At 38.7% G+C, this 19,493-nt stretch overlaps 1 protein-coding gene across 27 annotated transcripts in view; it reads right to left on the bottom strand.

Moving 5' to 3' along the window:
- NRXN3 (neurexin 3) overlaps positions 1–19,493 on the bottom strand; it is a 1,553,894-nt gene that overhangs the window by 872,612 nt on the left and 661,789 nt on the right. The window lies entirely within an intron of this gene.

Genomic DNA, 19,493 nt, shown 5'->3' with positions numbered 1-19,493 from the left:
CAACGAACAAATAATACCTCCCACTGTTACCATAACATCTTAACAGAAATACACTTGCTCACCCGCTCATTCATTCATTCTTTCATTCGAATATTTGAGCCTCTAAATGCAAAATGCAGCTCTCGAAACATGTCTGTTTTGATGGCTGTCCATTATGATTATGGATTTCCCATCCTGGCACAAAAAGTGTTGTACTCCATGGAAGTACATCAGGGATTGGCAAAACTTCTGTAAAGGGCCAGATGGCAAATATTTTCAGCTTTGTAGCCAGGAGATCTCTGTCACAACTATTCAGCTCTGCCATTGTAGCACGAAAGCAGCCACAGACAATAAGCATGTAAGCGAATGAGAGTGGCCTTATTCAAATAAAATTTTATTTACAAAAACAGACACTAGTTTAGATTTGGTCCACGGACCATAGTTTGCCAACATCAGCTCAAAACCATTAACAGTTCCTCAGCGCTTACCAAATCAAATCCTAGGTCACCTTTCCTTTCCCAGTCTATCTATCCAAACTTCATTCTATCACTTCTCCTAGTCTCCCTCTGAACTAACACAATATTTCAATGTGTTACATTCTTCCATTACTATACCTTGAACTCAGCCTAGAATGCCCTTTCTCCTCTTCTCTGCTTCCTCATATTTCTTCCAGGTAGCTTCTGTACATTGTGTGTGTGTGTGTGTGTGTGTGTGTGTGTGTGTGTGTGTCTATGTGTACATGTGTGTGTATTCATAGCATCCAACATAGAACCTTGGGTACAAATGTTGAGCTGAATATATTAGAGAGCATACAAGGTAATGGCTGTGCTTAAGTAGAAAATAAAATGTTGAAATAACCATATTTAGCTGATTATATCATCATCATCATCATCATCATCATCATCATCATCTTAACAAATGGAAGAGAGAAGCTCATCGTGCTGAAACAAAGACATCTGTACATCTCTAGTGGACACCAAATGTCCCCTGGAGATCTTACATAATTTTATATTAATTACCAATGAGATTACCATGCAGTGCCATGCAATTATCTATATTCTAAAAGGATCTTCAAAGGATAGAAAAGAAATATTGTATCTTGGGTCACTTAAAACTAGATTGGATAAAGGGCTTTTAAAATCCTGGGCTAAGTAAATTTACACTCCCCGAAAAGTCAAAAATTAAGGAAAGCAAATGTGTGTGGCAAAGATCCTGAAGTGTTCGATGAAATGTGTACGAGATGATTTAACAAATTTGCCTTTAAATCCTGCAATCCCATTACACATGCAGGGAGGAGCGATGGAACCCTCCCATGAGGGTCTAAAAAGGGCCTCCAGCACAAGATGTAAATGATAATCAGTACTTCTGGCCTTCGTGACTCAATTCCTCCCCCACTTGAACATTATGAATCACAGCTATTTTTTCAGTGGGCTTTCACCTTCCTCACTCAATGCAGACCCAGCTTGGACTCCCCACCATCAGCATGAGAGATACACAAAGAGATTAGTCAATAGAGGGAGAAAGAGCTGGATGAACCAAGGACTGACTAAAGATTGGTGCAATAAAAGAGAGAAGGGGAATGATTTTTTTAAAGCAATAAACCAATTCATCCACCTGCTCTTGCAAAGCAGAGGATCAATTATTCCAACAAAAGAAGACACAATGAGGATTGCAAGGAGAAAGCCAGTGAATGAATGAGCTCATCCAGGGTGTGGAAGGACTGAAATATACAGGCTGACCCAGGGAAGGAGAAAGATGACGCAAGTGGATAAGGAAGAAAAGGAAGGTGGGTGGCTAAGCAGGTGCCCACAATACTGGACAAATAGAAGTAATCAGGGATAGGGGCAGAATTATTTCCCTTCCAGAGAACTCTCTTATGATGCTGGACTGGTTGAGACACTGGAATTAGTATCGGAAGAGGCCACCTGCACCACTTCAGAGCACAGTCATCCTTCTGATTGCCAAATGACAAAGAAAGCACAAGCAGGAGGCGACATTTTTCTTTGTCTTTATGCAGCTTCCTAAAGCCCAGCTGAATTCATAAGCAGCTGTGTGACTCCCTGTAAGCACACAGGGCATGTGGGAGCACGTGGGAGCACGTGGGAGCACACTCACTCACGCAGGAGACTCTGGCATTGCTGAGTTACTGAAATGAAGCTGCATGTGTCAGAGTAGTCAAGAAAGTACAGAGATTCTCACAGCTCCAGCCACAAAATATAAACAATTATTAATGTCTAAGTCTTCTTAATGGGGCAAAAAGATTGATTTAAGACCAGGAAGTTCTATCAGCCTAGTACATCAGCTGAATTATGTTCACTGGGTACAAAAATAAAAAATACAAAGCAGGTTTGATCACACTTCTGCCCCCACTCAGAAATCTTCACTGAAACCCCACTGCTTTCAGCATAGTGCCTAAATTCACACGCACGTCATTCAGGACCTTCCACTGACTGACCTCAATCTAGGTTTTTAGCCATAAGCAGCTTGCACTTAGACCTGTACAAGTTGATTCTGACTCATAACCTTCTCTGTGATCTTATTCCCCTTCTTACTCATTTCTATCAGCCAAAATTGACTTATCCTCCAAAGATTCTGCTCAAATTCCACTTTGTCTTCGTAAATGTCCCCAGCTGAAAGTAATCTCTAGCTATCATTAGTACATTAAAGTTTTCCCAAACCCCAGTGGTTCTGACACTTCCATGTGCAGGAGACTCCCCAGAGGACTTTTAGAAACATAAATTGCTGGACCCCTATCTACAGAGTTCGATGTATTTCCAATACTCTCCAGTACAAGTTTATATTCAGTAGATATGCAATGAATATGTCAAATTAAATGTATGTTTTCATGTTGCTTCATACATGTTTGTGTATACACATTCATATTCATTCAACAAATATTTATTGCTGACACATACATTTGAAATAGGCATATATAGGGTACAATATTTAAAGTATGAGCAGGTCTCTTAACCATGTCACATTTGGCAAGTGAAAGGGAAGTATGAATATGCTGCAATCCATTTTGCAAATGTGTTCTGCAGAAGAGCACCATTAAAATTCAATATGAATCTCTGTTTGAAGAGTGTCCATCTGTGTTCATTTGCGGTAAATGTAATGACTCTCTCATTCTGCCTGAATATTCAGTTAACCCATGCTATACAGAGCCTCTGCTTTGTGGCAACGAAGCATGAGATTTTAATTTCTCATTCTATGGGTTTACAGTCGGCTCCCTGACATCACTCACATTCCAGATACTCAAAAATTCCTCAGCAGACCACCAGTACCCACCAGTACTGCTTACGAGTATAGATGCTAGAGTCATCCTGCCAGGCTTCAAATCCTGCCTCTGTCCATTTCTAGAGGATGACCTTGGATAAAACTGTTTAACTGCTCTAAGCTTGAGTTACCTCATTACTGAAGTAAATAGGAACAATAATGAGATACTTGCTTCCTGATTATTATGAAGACACATATTGTTATGAAAAAGTAAGTGCAGTTGGCCCTTGAACAACATGGTTTTGAACTGCATGGATCAACTTCTACATGTATTCTTTTCAACAAGTATATTTGGAAAACTTGGGGGTGAGGACTGGCAATAATTTGAAAAAACCTGCAGACAAGCTGCATAGCCTAGAAACACGAAGAAGAAGAAGAAGAAGAAGAAGAAGAAGAAGAAGAAGAAGAAGAAGAAGAAGAAGAAAGGAGAAGAAAAGAAAAAGTTTGCTACCATTGTAAGGGATAAATATTACATACAACATACAAAATAGTGTCAATCGACTATGTTATCAGTAAGGCTTCCTGTCAACAGTAGGGTCTTAGTAGTAACGTTTTGGGAGAGTCAAAAGTTGCATGTAGATTTTTGACTGTCAGTGCCCCAACCTCCTTGCTGTTCAAGGGTCGACTGTATATGGAAAGTGTTTTACATGGCACAACCCAGAAGTCACCATTAGTGCTGTTGCATTAAACATTAATACACACAGGAAAACCTCCCAGAAGTTCCTACCGGTCTGTATCTTCTAGGGCCAAAAATCTTATTTCACCCAGTTGCCATCTGGAGTCACCATCACCTAAGCCAGACAAAACTAATAAATGTCAATGTTAATATTTAAATTTTTATGGTACATAAAAATGACCTATACTATTCGGGGTGCCTGCGTGGCTCAGTCAGTTAAGAGTCCAACTTCAGCTCAGGTCATGATCTCACAGCTGATGAGAGATCAAGCCCCATGTTGGGCTCTGTGCTGATGGCTCAGAGCCTGGAGATTGCTTCAGACTCTGTGTCGCCCTCTCTCTCTGCCCCTCGATGGTCATACTCTGTCTTTCTCTAATAAATAAAATATAAACAAAATTTTTTTAATTTTAAAAAATGACCTATACTACTCATTAGTACTGGTACCTTACTTTCAGCTATTTTGAGAACTGAAAGGGATAGTGACAACATTTGATTAGGGAGCACAGTGCTGCCTGAATGACTTCAATTACTACTTTACTGATATTTCCATTCAAATCCCATAGCCAGCACAAACAGACAACACTCATTTCGCCCCCAAAACTCCCTAACCCCTAAGACTGTGGGTGCCTAAAGGTAATTTTGGCTTTTCCGCCTAGGAGACTACATACCACTCATCCACGTTTCCTGACCCACTCTATTATCATCTGTAAGGTTTCAATAGTGTTAGGCCTGTGTCCACATGAACGGCATCAAGTTTACAAGCATGTATTGCCTAAGAAGCTAAAAGCCTATGAAAATGCAGAGCTCATTTGTGATTTCAGCTACATTACAGCTGGATGTGAGCAGAGCTACATCAAGAAACAGGCATCGCTGCATTTCTCCTGTTTAAAGAACTTCGCTCCATGAGAAACAAGCATTTGTTCCATGAAAAGGCAATTTAAAATTAAACCCTAACATAGGATGTGTGCATAAAGCTAAAATTGTAGGAAATAATTTGTACTGAGTTGGTTATTTGCAGTTTCTTACTGTAAACAGAACTGATACATACCAGGCAATGATATTTTTCATAATTCAATGCTTCCGGACTGGTTATAAAGACCATACTTCTGATAAGAAGTGAATTTTAAACTAAACCTCCACTGAACTTTGGTCCTCTTGTGTAATTTTATGTATTGTGTAGCTTACCCTGTTCCTTATTGATTTGATTCCTAGCCTGCCATAATCCATTACCACAAATTTGGTAAAACAACAGAAATTTATTCTCTCTCAGTTCTGAAGCCCAGAAGTCTGATATCAAGATGCCAGCAGAGCCACCTTCACTCTGAAGGCTCTAGGGGACACTCCAATCCTTGCCTCTTCCAACTTCTGATGCCACATTCCATGTGGATTAATGTCCACATTCAACCTCTGCTTGTGTGTGTCCGTGTCTTCTCCTCTTCCTGCCTTATTATATGAGGATACTTTTCACTAGATTCAGGGCCCACCTAGATAATTCAGGATGATCTCATTTCAAAATCCGTAATTAATTACACCTGCAAGAATCTTTATTCCAAATAAAGTCACATTTATGGGTTCTGGCAAACATATCTTTTGGGAGGGCACCAATCAACCCCCTACACTCGGTGTATAGGGGTGTGTGTGTGTGTGTGTGTGTGTGTGTGTGTGCGCACGCGCTCATGTGTATCTGTGTGTTTGTGTTTCATCTCCCTACTCTACTGTAGGTTCCTCGAAGTCCGATCAGGGATTTGTTTCTGTATAAGTGATTCCATGCTCAGTACTCAGAGTACCAGCTCATATCAGGTGCTCACTAAATATGTGTTGACTGAATGAACATATAATTTTAGAATGTCATCACAACTCCTACAATGTAACAGCAAAATACTGTGAATATATTCAGAACTGGAGGGATAGCCATCCCCCAAACTTTCAGAAGTGCTAGCCACAGAGTGTGTCAGAAGCCAGGATACACTGGTGAAGTAAAGCAATGGAGGAGGAAGGAAGTAAGACCATGATCCTGGATTCAAATCACACATTAAGCACAATGCCTCTCTGAAAGCAAAATGCTCTCAGCAGCTCAATGGACATTTGCAGAAAGCAGGCTCACAGAAGAAAAAGCATTCTGACACTCCCAATGAAGAGATGAACAATGTAACTCTACAAGGATTTACAGAGAGTTAATCTTATTTATCCTTCCCCTCTGAACAAAATCTTTTGCTTGTCAGATTAAATATCATAAAAAATCAGTTATGCAAAAATAAGATTTTAAAAATGAAAAAATGAGTAAGTCTTCCTGTGTCTCTATATATGAGTTAGATAATGAAAACTAATATTTTCATCATCCTTCACAGTTTTTAAGGTATTTTTATAGGCATGATTCCATCTGACATAACCAATAACTTTATGAAATCAGCCATCTTCCCTTACACATGGAAAGATACATGTTGAGAAATTGAGTTGTCTAAAGTCACACAAGTGAAAACAGGCATTCATTTGGATGTTTTTTTGCTGGTTCCAAATCTGGCGTGCATGCATACACATGCATGTGCATGCATATGTGTTTGTGATTCCTCTCTCCACTAATTTGCAGGCTCCCATACGGATCTGTCTTATACATCAGTGATTCTACTAGGTATTTTATTAGGCCTGGTTGTATAGTTACATTATAAAATATCTTAATTTTTTTTAATGTTTTATTTATTTTTGAGAGAGAGAGAGAAAGAGAGATAGCAGGGGAGGGGCAGAAAGAAAGGGAGACACAGAATCTGAACCAGGCTCCAGGCTCCGAGCTGAGAGCACAGAGCCCAACGTGGGGCTCGAACCCACAAACCGTGAGATCATGACCTGAGCTGAAGTTGGACGTTTGAATAACTGAGCCACCCAGGCAGCCATAAAAATATTTTATATATTTAATGTTCTTCATGAAAGAATGCCTGAGAATAACCTTGGAAAAACTTCATGGGTTCCAATAAATGGCAACATGTAAAAAACATGTGGGTTGGGGAGGACGTAAGGAAAAGAGAAAAAGTAACGTATTGCTTATAAATTCTCTATGGCTTTAAAGACAAGAAAAAAGTCATTTTTCTTGGAAATAGGAAAAATAATGCTCCAAAAATTGACTCTGAATTGTACTAAATGAAAATACTGTTTAGCATTTATTAACAAACTGTCTTATATTGATTCCCAAGTTGGTACCAACTATACAGACCAACAATAACTTTCTAAAGGACAGGGGTCATTTATTTTAGAAAACAGTTAATGTCCACATTTCACTCATGTACTCTCAAAATTAATGCTGGACACTCAGAATTCAAGAAATCACTATCAACTTAGAAACAGGACCAATTCTCTTGGTTGTTAGATTTTCCCCAGAAAAATCCCCTCTTGGGAACATGAACTCCCCTGCATCTGCCATTTTGTGGTGGAGCCATGAACCCTTTTTTCACCTAAATTAAAGCTCAAAGTCTCTAAATAGAAAACTGAATGATGGCTATAATGTAAGCAGTTGGAATTCAGGCATAAATGGTGTTTCTGAAATGTCAGTGCCTAACTAGCTTAAAAGCATCTTTTTAAAGGACTCTAGGCTACTTGGCCCTGGTCTGTATACTCCTGAGGGAAAAGATATGAGAGCCAGAACCATACCCAGCTGACCTCATGAATAAGTGCCCAGGAAGCCAAGGGCAAAAAGATGTTCACCCAATTCCAGGTGCTGTAGGCAAATAGCTCCCAGATGGGACCGTAGGCAGAGCTCTCAGCCACCCCAGTGAGAAACCATCCCCAATTCCCTCAAGACATGTAGACACAAAACAAGTTACTATTGTCACCCACTCTTCTTTCTCCAATGAGCTTCAATTAGCAAGAAGTTATAAATCTTTCTTTCCTCTTTGTGCAAGCCATCCCTTCCTTCTTTCCGAGCCCCTCCTTCTTTCCGAGCCCCATATAAGCCAAGAGTTGGCTGTAAACTTCGCTTTATTTTTTTTTTAACTCATATTCTATGAGTCTGTGTAATTCCTGTGAATATCACTCATGGGGGTGAGGGTGGGGGTGGGATTTGTTCCTTATTATAGCTTTGGAATTAGAAAATTATCCTTTAAACAAATAACACATGTTATTTTGCATGTTTGGGAAAAGAGAGCATATAACAGAACGCAATGGTACTTAACCTTCTTGAGGTCATAGGCCTCGAAAATCTTATTAAATATATGGACACAATAATAACACAATATGCAATATTTAAGAGATCCTTGGAATTCCTATAACATATTCAGAAACTCCTTGAGTTTCTTGAAACTTTGGCACAAAAGCAGGCACCCATACTCTCATCCTATATTTGGAAAAACTGCAAGTTCTATGTACTTCTCTCTTCCTAGAAAAAGTAAAATAAAATAAAAATCCTTCACCTTCAATAACCTAAGCAAATGATCATCAACTGGAGTGGTTGAGTGCATAGGCATTGGGGTCAGGCTTTGCTCCCTTCTAAAATGGAGGCCTTTAGACAAGTACTGAATCTATCTGAATGTAATTTCCCAGGTCTCTAAATATGTATGGTGAGACATATCTAATAGGGCTGATGTGAGGGTAAAAGAAAGAATATCTACAATGTGATTGGTGTAATGTCAAGCTCATAGTCACTAGTACTGATTAAATGGCCAGCACCATCATCATCATCATCATCACTATCAAAAAGAACACAGTTGGGACACAGGTAGGGCTATATAAATTCCATAAAGATATCAAGAGCCTTATAGGAAAACTTCTTGAAACTCTCTGAAGAACAAAACAAAACCAGACAATTCCCACCACTAAAGTGCTCAGTTTGCCACAACCCAGACCTTATGTTACATTACGAGTCACAGTATGAAAGGGCTTTCCTCACTAAGTGACAGCAGTTTCATGCATGCAGGACCCCATAGTTTGGGCCCCGAGGGCAGCATTCTGGATCGGATCTTCAAGAAGCAGGATCTTCACAGAAGCAGAGGTTAAAGATGGGATTACATGTAGCCTTCTTAGAGTGGCATGTTCGTGTTTGACAGATGATTCTTTAGCCCTTCTTAAAACCGCTAAACATTTTAATGAAACCAACCATTCTGAAATGTTTAATACTTTACAGCTATGTCCTTTTCTTTATTCTTGTTTTCATATGGCTTTTCCCCAAGATCAAATTTGTCTTTGATTCCCCATCATTTATCACAGTGTCTGGCAGAAAATAAAGCCTCTGAAAGTGATTGGGATCACAAAAAAGATACAAGGGAAGCAAGGAAAGAAGAAAGAGAGGATTAGGTAAGATGGTAGGGAGTGTTATGTTCAATTGACAACTCAAGGAATACTTAGTGAATATCTAACATACGCTAAGCTCTGAGTCAGGCATGAGAGACACAAGGACACATAAAAGAAAGTTCTTGTTCTAAATAAGCACTTAAGTTGAGCACATCTTTCTTTTTATACTTCATTGTTCCTTTAACAGGAATTAATGAAGAGAGAATAATGGGAATAATTCTATTACAACTCTGTTGCAATAAGCATGTGGCAGGGATCATGCACTGCTCACCAAATATTTGTGCTCCCCTTTCATGGGGTTCAGTTGTTCAACTAAGCAACAGCTGTACTGTAGTTGTGATCATGTCAGCCAGAGCCTAGATTTCCCAGTTGCCTTTGCAACAAGGTAGGACCTTGTGACTAATTTCTGGCCAAAGAAATGTGACCAAAAGTGGTATTTGCCAATTCCATATATGTCTGCCTGCTGAATTTTGATGCTTAGAACTACCCTGGAAGCCCCACGTTGACAACAAAAGAGCATCTGTCAGCTCTGTCTTGGGTAACTGTGGAACAGAACCTCACCTCCATTCCCCTGACCCTAACCTACTTGGACAACATGTGCGTAAAACTAATATTAAAACAAAACTTATTTTGATTTAGTATGCTGAGATTTGGGTTTTTTTTTTTCACACAGTTAATGTTTACCGTAGCTAATATAAGTTAGAAATCTAAATATGGTTTTCATGTAACTTGAGACCCATTGTATGTGCATTCCTAATAAGATCAAACTGTCTCAGCTGTCAAGTTTCTTCGGTCCTGAACATTGAATTATGTCAAGTCAGCACAGTGATGCTCTGTAGCACATGCTGACATGATGCTCTATTAAACTGCCAGTGACATCATAGAAATGTGGATACCTGAGTAGTGGACTGTTACAGCAATCACTGCCAGTGGTCCAAGTAGGCGTGTGATTTCACAGTAATTACTTTATTGGGAGAGTAAAGCAGTCGTTACGCATTAAGTGCCGTTTGGTTGGGTACAATCATTTCAAAACACCTTGACTTTAACTTCATTTGTATACTTTAATCTAAGACTTTTTAATCAACACCACTTCTCGAGAACATGAAATTCTCTCCCTTACCATTTTTTGCTTTTGTTGCCTTATTACTGATAATAGTGTTAATCAGTTCTTCTAAAAATAATAGCCACGCTTACTGAAATGCCTTCTATGAGTCAAAACCTGGCTACGTACTTTTCACATATTTTATATTTATATGATTTACATTTGCCAAACTTCCCATTGGGCCACATGTTGACCCTCTAAGATATACATATTGCCATCCCATAAATATGAAAAGTGGTATTAAGAAATGTGTTAATAGTTTGACCTCATACACACACCTAGTAAGTGGAGAAGCTAGAATTTGAACTCAATCTACCTGGCACTAAAGCCCAAGGCAGTTTTACTGTGCCAGGTGAATCCTAACTGAAATCCTAGCTGAAAGTAAATCCTAACTTAAAGTAGTATTAAGCATATATCATCATGTTTGACCAGTGGTAAATAATAGTAACAGCCAAGATTTAATGAATTTTTGATGTTTCAGTTATTCTCCTATTACTTACTAATTTATAAATCCCCATAACAACTTTAGAAATAGATACTATCATTGTCCCCTTTCTATAGATAAGAAAATTGAGGCCCAGAGAGTTTCAGTGATTTGTCCAAGGTCACAGAGCTAGTTAGTGGTTAGGCTAGAATTCATATACAGGCAGTTTGTCTTAAAAGTCTGTTCCCCTGGGGCTCCTGGGTAGCTCAGTCAGTTAAGCATCTGACTCAGGTCATGATTTCATGGTTGTTGAGTTCAAGCACTGCATCTGGCTCCATGCTGATAGTGTGGAGCCTGCTGGGGAATTCTCTCCCTGTCTCTCTGCCACTTCCCTGCTCGTGTTTTCTCTCTCTTAAAATAAGTAAAGAAACTTAAAAAATAGTAACAAAAAAACTAAAAGTCAAAGAGCATGTTAATGTCTCTGAGTTAAAAAAAAAATACATAAACTTGTTTTTGTTTTAGAATGACACAGCATATGAACAGAATCATTTCTGTCACCATGTAACAACAACAACAAAAAGCTTCCCTGAATCTAAAATTAATGGGAAAATAAACTGCCACAAATTCAACATGAATAGGTCAATAGTCTTAATAAGAAATCTGAACAGAATATATAGCAATCCCACCAAAATTAGAAAAGTGAGCAGGGGTAGAAACATCTGTGACTTGGGCCTCAGGCAGGCATTTGGTGGGAGGGTTGCTACGAGCTAATGGCATCAGGAGTGTCAAAAAACTTGGCAAGCCATATACCTACAAGATATTCTGCTGCTGGTAGTTTCTACTTATCTACACTGATGTTTTATCTTTCATATCCCAGGGACAAAACCGAGCCCAATTTATTTTTTTTAAATGTGCAGAAGTACCTGATTAATAAATGCTTTCTGATTGTGAAAGGCAGTGAATAAGAGAAAGCAGAGGTGGGTCACGGGTGATATGCAACAGAAAGGTTTGTACTGGGATTCAAACAGGGCTTTAAGAGCAATTAGAAATCATTAGAACAACATTCTTAAAATAACAATGTCATGACTAAATGGACTGGAGAAAATGTAAGTCCAGTTCTTATTGTAAAAGATTCATTGACATGACATGAAAAAAAAAAAAAATAATGAAAGCAAACAAGATTTAATCATGGAACTATTCATCGGAATGACTCAATGACACTTGACCATTACTAATCCAGCCTCTTTACACAGGGAGTATAAAGGACTAATCTCTCCTACTCTCAAGGGGTGCACCATATACTTATTAGGTATGAAAAGAATTCCTCCAAATCACTCAACAAATCCAGCAAAGGTAAGTTCAGCCAAAGCTGAATTGAGACTAATGGATCTGGTATCAATAGCTCTGGGCAGGAGTAAAAACTCTGCATTTTCTGAGTGCGTGATCTTAGGCAAGACACTTAACCTTTTTAATTCTCAGTTGAAATACGTAGGAAGTGGGTGGTTGTAACCCTAAGAAATGCAGAAACCATGTAGTTCAGTCTCTGACCTGGGCCGCATTCAAAAGTCCAGTCCAATAACCAGTAGAAATATTAAAAGTAATAACATTCCTCATTCAAATTCCTTAAAGGGTATTAAAAGTCACCCAATGCACAGTCTAGACAAACACTATTTTTTGCCTTCTGTTTTCACACCTTTTCTTTACTTCCCTCATACTCTTAAACTGCTATGGTGCCTTAACTCTTAAAACTGATGAGAAACTCCTACTTCTAGCCTGTGTGCTTTTTCTTCCTTCCCACTTCACTCATCTGCTCCTCACTCAATCATTGTTTGGCTTAACTTAGTCTCTCTTCCAGCCAGAAGGAATCCTTTCTCTTTAAAAAAGATGAAAAGTGGGGCGCCTGGGTGGCTCAGTAGGTTGAGCGTCCAAAAACGGCTCAGGTCATGATATCACAGCTCGTGAGTTCGAGCCCCACATCAGGCTCTGTGCTGACAGCTCGGAGCCTGGAGCCTGCTTCGGATTCTGTGTCTCCCTCTCTCTCTGCTCCTAACCCACTCGCATTCTGTCTCTGTCTCTCTCAAAAATAAATAAACATTTTAAAAATTTTTTAAAATAAAATAAAATAAAAAAGATGAAAACAGGGGGAATCGGGCTGGTGAGGTGGAATTAGAGAGGCATCCGTGAACACATTCGCATTAGTATCTTTTGGATACATCACATGAGAATAATAATGCTTGCCTCAAAAAGGTTTTATGAATGTTAAAGGAATGTCTGTAAACTTTCTTGGAAGGAGAGTTTTCTGCTTGTGACAACATGCACCATACACGTGACAAATGCACATCCCTATTACATGAAAAGTAGAATTGATATTCTGTTTGATCATCTAGATTCACTCTGCACCCTACCCTGCTCTCTGAGATGCTCATCATTCTGGGTTGCATCAAATATGAGGTGCTGACAAGAAGCCGGGAGTGAAAAACGTGAGATGGAGGTATTAATACCCCTGTTTTCCTCTCATCCGGTATCCAGGTCGGTGGCACCTAGCATTTCTCTTATGAAGTTTGCAGATTCTGCTAGGAAGTCCTCCCCTATGTACAGCCCTAGCTCGCTCTCTCTTGGTTCTAGTAACTGTTCCCCCCTCCTGCCCCTTTCAGGCCTAAGGGAGGTAACAGCTGAAAGGGTGCTTTGTCATACCTTATTGGCTGCCCTGCCCACAGACCTGCCCTGCCCACATCATTGTAAATAGGTCAACTCTCATCATATTACCCTGTTTGAGTGTGTCACCAGTTTCCCTACCAGGACTCTGACCAATAAATGCAAAAGGGAAATCAGTTTGGGTGTTTTCCATCTATGAATTCTTTGACTCAGCGTGGAAAAAATTGGCACACAGATACTCTAAGCCTCATTTTCTTTGACTGTAAGCCCCCACAGCCATAAGAAAACAGAAGTCTAGAGGTGGTGTAGGTAGTAGGGGTGTGGGTTGAGGGGTGAGTAAGCAATGTGGAAAATTGAGCTACTTTAAGAAGATCCATCCCTCATCTTTAAAATATAACATTCTAGTGGCTTCTGCTGCTTCAGAGGCAACAACAAACTAGTCTTGGCTTGTATGACTAAAGAAAGTTTTCCTTTCACTCAAATTACCCACCAGACAGTACAATAACTGAGAAATTCCTTTTGTATCATATTGGCTGGCTCCATGTCGGTGTGGAATTGCTTATGATTCTTCAATTAAAACGTACACCCAGGAATTTTATTAAATCATTTTGTCTTGTTATGTGGAAATATTCTCTGAAGGTTACTTGTGCCCTCTGGACTTTTTAATAAGTGAAGAAAAGTAAGTTTAAGTGACATAGCTATGGTTTTCAAAACCCATTATCAGGGAAAGGAGATCAATGTATTTTTATATGTTTATTTTTAACTGAATGAGACGTGCCCAATTACTTGTGATTATGAAAAATAATTCAAAACAAATCCCACCCAGCAGCTATGGAAGATTTTTTTTCTTTTTCTTTCTAACCAGAAAAATGATTTGCTGGACCTATTCTCAGTAGCTGAATTTAATCTCACTGGTGAGCAATGACCAAATTTAGGAATTAATAATGGATAGGAGAAGTGGTTAAGAATTCTTTACTGACCTGTCTTAACAAAGAAAGGTCTAAATGTTTATTCTGACAAGGCAAGTTTTGGTATTATTTCCTTACTATTACTTATTATTTAGAAGCTGCAAGCTCTGAGGAATGGAACTGTTTTGTTATTAGACTGAATTCCTAGTGCCCACCACGGTACCTGGCACCTGGAACACGCTGAACATACATTTATTTATTGAATAACATAATGAAGGAAGGATGAGTTAATTTGTAATTAATTTCAAATCCTAAAGGATTTGATCTTCCTGTTGAAGACAGAAAATTGTAATTAAGTCTTCACTTGCTTCTATTATTTCCCTATAACTCATAGGACTTAGCATTACATATGGGATAATAAAAGCTTATTCATTGGTTAGTCAAACATTTGTTGAGCACTTACTATAAACAAGATACTGTATTATGCATTATAGGTGACAATGAGGGCAATTAGGTATGGATGCTTTCTTCTGAAGGTGCAGTAGCAGGAATGAAATATAAAGTACTGCCCTACAAGGAAGCACATTCTGTGAGTACTAAAGAAGACCAGCTGAAATGTAATGGAAGTGACCATGAAGGACAGCTGACATTTGTCTGGAGTTTGGGGAAGTCAGGAAAGACTTCAGAGAAGAAGTGGCTTTTACACCTGGACCTTGAAGGAGTAACTAAATTTGAGCCTTCAAAGAATATCAATTACCGATACTCATTCAACACCATGGAGTTTGCAAATGAGCACTTTCACTATTTACCTTCATCTGATCCTCAAAGCATTCCACAGGGATAGGTATGATTGCTTCAATTTAAAAAAATTTTTTAATGTTTATTCATTTTTTGTGGGAGACAGACAGACAGCATTGAGTGGGGGAGGGGCAGAGAGCGAGGGAAACTCAGAATCTGAAGCAGGCTCCAGGTTCTGAGCTGTCAGCACAGAGCCCTACATGGGGCTCAAACCCAAGAACTATGAGATCATGACCTGAGCTGAAGTTGGATGCTTAACAGACTGAGCCACCCAGGTGCCCCGATTGCCTCAATTTTAGAGACCATTAAATAACTTAAGAAAATTTAAGATATAAGTTTGTTCAATCCAGAAAGTTATCAAATGAATGAATCTCTCCTTCCAGGAGTTCTAGGATAGACAACACAAACTGTACTTGCAAACTTTGGATTTGAACCAAATGTTCTGAATTCCAAGTGAAGAGAGATCTTTCAGCTACATCGCATTGTCCTCTTGGGGAGGATCTTGAGGTAGAAATATCCACAAATTGTATAGTAGGCCAGTGAGAAAACAATGATTTACTGAAGTTCAGTGCAGCAGCAATGAAAGTATGGTTTCTTACAATATAGCTCCCCTGGAGTGGCTGACAACAATAATAATAGCTAACATTTATTGAGTGCTTTTTATGTGGAATGCACTATGCAAATCCTTACGTGCATACTCTCTTTTAATCCACAAACAACCCCATGTGGTAGGTGCCATTATAAACCTATCTGTACAAATGAGAAACACTTGGCTCAGAATAATTAATAACTCGGGCAGAGTCACACATTTGATAAGTGACTACCATTATTAACAACCTTTTGGTAATGCAACCAAACCTTTAATTAAGAAGACGAGCAATTCACAGCCACTTCTTAATAAATTCTACACGTGAAGAAATGTTACCTGGCATGTAAGCCATTAGGGGTATTGCTGTGTCTAAATAGTCATCTACTTATTTCCATCTTCAACAGATTTGTTCTGCCATATGTAATCACTATGCAATATCCAAATATGTTGTCAATCTAATTAGGGGATTTCAGCTACCAATGCAAGAGATTAATAAGTCTGTAGATACATTAACTTGTATTGATTCACTGGAAAAGGAAATCTGCTTTCTCCCTTTATGTAGTTATAGTTCCTCAGGGCTAGCTTACCTCCTTTATATCCAGCCTGACATTCACACTTTCGAATTAAGTCCATGGCACCGAGGTTTTAAATTTTCCCCCTCTTTGACTTTGAAGACTCCACTCCATGATAAAACCAAACACACCAATTACTTTGGCTTTGTTTTTGTTTTAAAAGATGTTTTGCTTTTGTCATTTGACATCTGAGCCTTTAACAAAGCCAGGCTTTGCTGATTTAATGTGATTTGGGTCAGAATCAACCCTGCAAAAGTAATTCATTCTTCTCTTAAGCAAAAGGAATGAACATTAGCTTAGAATGCAAAGAGTGCTGGACTGATTGGCTTAAGAAACGGGGTCCAAGCCTAGTGCTGCCACTAGCCAACTGTGAGACGCTGGAGCAGTATCCCTACTTCTCCTCTCTACCTCAGTTGCCTCATCCATAAAATAACGGAAGGGGACTAGTTGTTCTCTACTGCTCTATAAAATATGAAATTCTACCATTCTAATGCACACAAACCCTTATGCACCTGCTCACTTACTCATTCTTTCTTTCTAAAGATACTTACTGAACGCCCTCAATGTTGCAAAAAGTAGAGGTAAATTTTTTTTTAAGCACATTCTCCTTTCACAAATATAACTGGGTTGAAAGACAGTGTTTTAGGAAAAATTTCACAGTATTTAGAATAAAGCACATTTAAAATTATTTATTTTGTTCTTTTATTGGGAAATGTTTTAAAATGGGCTGAGAAATGGTACTCAAGTGGAGAAATGTATCTTTAAAATAAAATCCTTACCACAACTTCCCAAACTGGAGTCATATATACTCTATAATTTCTCATTTTATAGTCTAAGAAAAAATGAATAACTGACTTCCAAAATGTATCTTTATTAATAGCAGTGTATGTTTTAAGTTTAAGAACTATGGAGTATATTTAAGGTTGATGTAGCCTATATCCTAAAGGCCATTTTATACTATATTCAAGAAACTATCATGCCGTTATTTTTGTCTTTAGAGCAAGCTGCTACTTTAGCAATTAGCAGTCCATAAAAATGTGGGCAATTGGCTTCCTCCAGACTAATTAGCAAGTTTGCTGTGTTCCTGTCCCAGCTGGTCACGCTCTGTCTTTTAACTTAGCTCAGGCCTACTTGTTTTGCCAGTTCTAGAACCTTTTAAAGTTTGTCAGTAATGACAGATATCTCAATTGGCTTCTGACTTAAAGTCTTCAGCAAAACAACTTAGCCAAGCTGGTGTAGCATTCTCAACTCTTGCTTCCTGTTCTCAACAGATGCCCAGGGAACTCCCTACCCTCTTCCAAACTCCTTAAGGATGTTCATGCAGCTCAGGAATTTCCTCTATGACCCATCTCCCTGCTCCAATGCTCAAGTCTCTGCTCTCTAAAGTATGTCTCACGGTGTCATTTGTGGATTCTCACTCTTGGTCCTGGCACTCTACTGTGACAGACTATCAGGCAGCTAGTTTTTCCACAAGGTGACTTTTCTTATATCATTCCCTTGAATCAAGCCACTCATCAATGACTTCTGGCATTTTCTTCCATCAAGCCCAGGCTCCTGATTTAGAGCCCTATACTTGACCCATGCCAAATCAGTTTTGGAACATGCCCCTGACAGTAAATGGATAGCTGGAGAGTGAGCAGCAGCATGGAGCAAACAGGAAAAATGGAAATAAGGATGTGGTCCAGAGTCAAGGCAGGTATTCTGCCAACTGAACAGATCAGGCTCAAAAGTGGATGTGATTCTAGGGGAAGGTAAAGATGGGAAAATGGGACCAGATGTGGTATATCTACAGTGAGGGTTGGTATGGAGTTTGGGGGTAGGGGTGTGGGATAGGAGAGTGGTGGAAAATGGAAGATATGATGAAGAGGAATAACATAAAAACTTGAAACTCAAGTAGCTGCAGAGGAAGAAGCCAACAGTAAACAAGGTTATTTTGCAACAGAACCCTAAAAAGATACAGAATTGGAGGCATCACATATTGCTGAAAGCAGAGATGAGAGGTACGACTGAAAACAAGAGTACTGGTTGGAAGCCTATACAAGGATCAAATAGCCCTACAGATACCCTCTCTATTATGGCAAGGAAATGCATGCACTCAGAGAATACAACTGAGGAGAGCTTTGGATTTTAGGACCCACGCTCAGGCCTTGGCAGGGGTGTGGAGTCATAACGAAAATAGGAGGATTACATGTAAACTTGTACACTGACCCCTGAGAACAATCCACCTATCCTAAGCCCCTTTCCTCCTCTGATCTCAAGCACTGCCCACCCACCTATAGAAACAAAACATTCAAACACAGAGAAACCGAGTTATATCTAAGAAACAATTATTGGACAAACCAAATAACTTGGGAGAAAAGATCCACAGGCAATGACATTTTGGAAGGGTAATCCCTTGATAAAGTGGCTAGTTCCCTACCTATTTATGCTCTAGTAAATTTCATTAACTGATTTAAAAAAAAAACCCATAATTATACAGCTTCTAACTAATGTGTTAGACTTTTTATCACTGGGTGAAAAGAAATGGCCACAATTTGCCAGAAATTGTAAGATAACCTCTAAGAGAACCATGAGAGCCAGGGACTAAGATAAATAGAAAAGAAAAAAAAAAAGGAATAATTAAAAAAAGACACAGTGCAAGGAACAGAAAAACAATTTAAAAAAATCTCATTCTTAAGATGCTAACAGAGATAACTTCTATTAAGAACCACAAACTAAATGCTATTAAAAGGAAAAAATAAAACACAAAGCTCTTAGGAAATAAAAATATACATTTATTTATGTATATTTGTTAGCAGAGATTCATTCAATAGAAGGACTACAAGATAAAATTGAGGGTATTTGGAAAATAACAAAATGTCTAAAATGGGCATTAATATATAAAATGTCATGAAACTTATACAAAAAAATTGTACTGTAAGTGCATAATTTAGAAATATGACAGTAAAATGAAAACAATTAAGAGTTGAAGCTGGTATCTCTGGATTGAGGTTGGAGAAGGATCAGATCGATATTTCTTCACCTTATTATTTTCATTATAAACTTTGCAGGGATATTTTCATATATTTGTGTGATAACTTGGTAAAAGAAATACAAAAATTTAATTGAAAAAAAGACAGTGGAGATTTAGTGGAACCCACCCACTACTCTGTACCTTGGGTGAGATAGTCAACAGATTATAAGTAAACAGAAGTAGCTTTTGTAGAGACAGCTTTCAGCTTAACATAGAGAACAGACCTG

This window comes from Acinonyx jubatus, chromosome B3, assembly GCF_027475565.1.
Source record: "Acinonyx jubatus isolate Ajub_Pintada_27869175 chromosome B3, VMU_Ajub_asm_v1.0, whole genome shotgun sequence".
Lineage (NCBI taxonomy): Eukaryota > Metazoa > Chordata > Mammalia > Carnivora > Felidae > Acinonyx > Acinonyx jubatus.
Note: the sequence above shows the minus strand (reverse complement) of the source record. Positions and strands in the feature narration are given on the sequence as shown.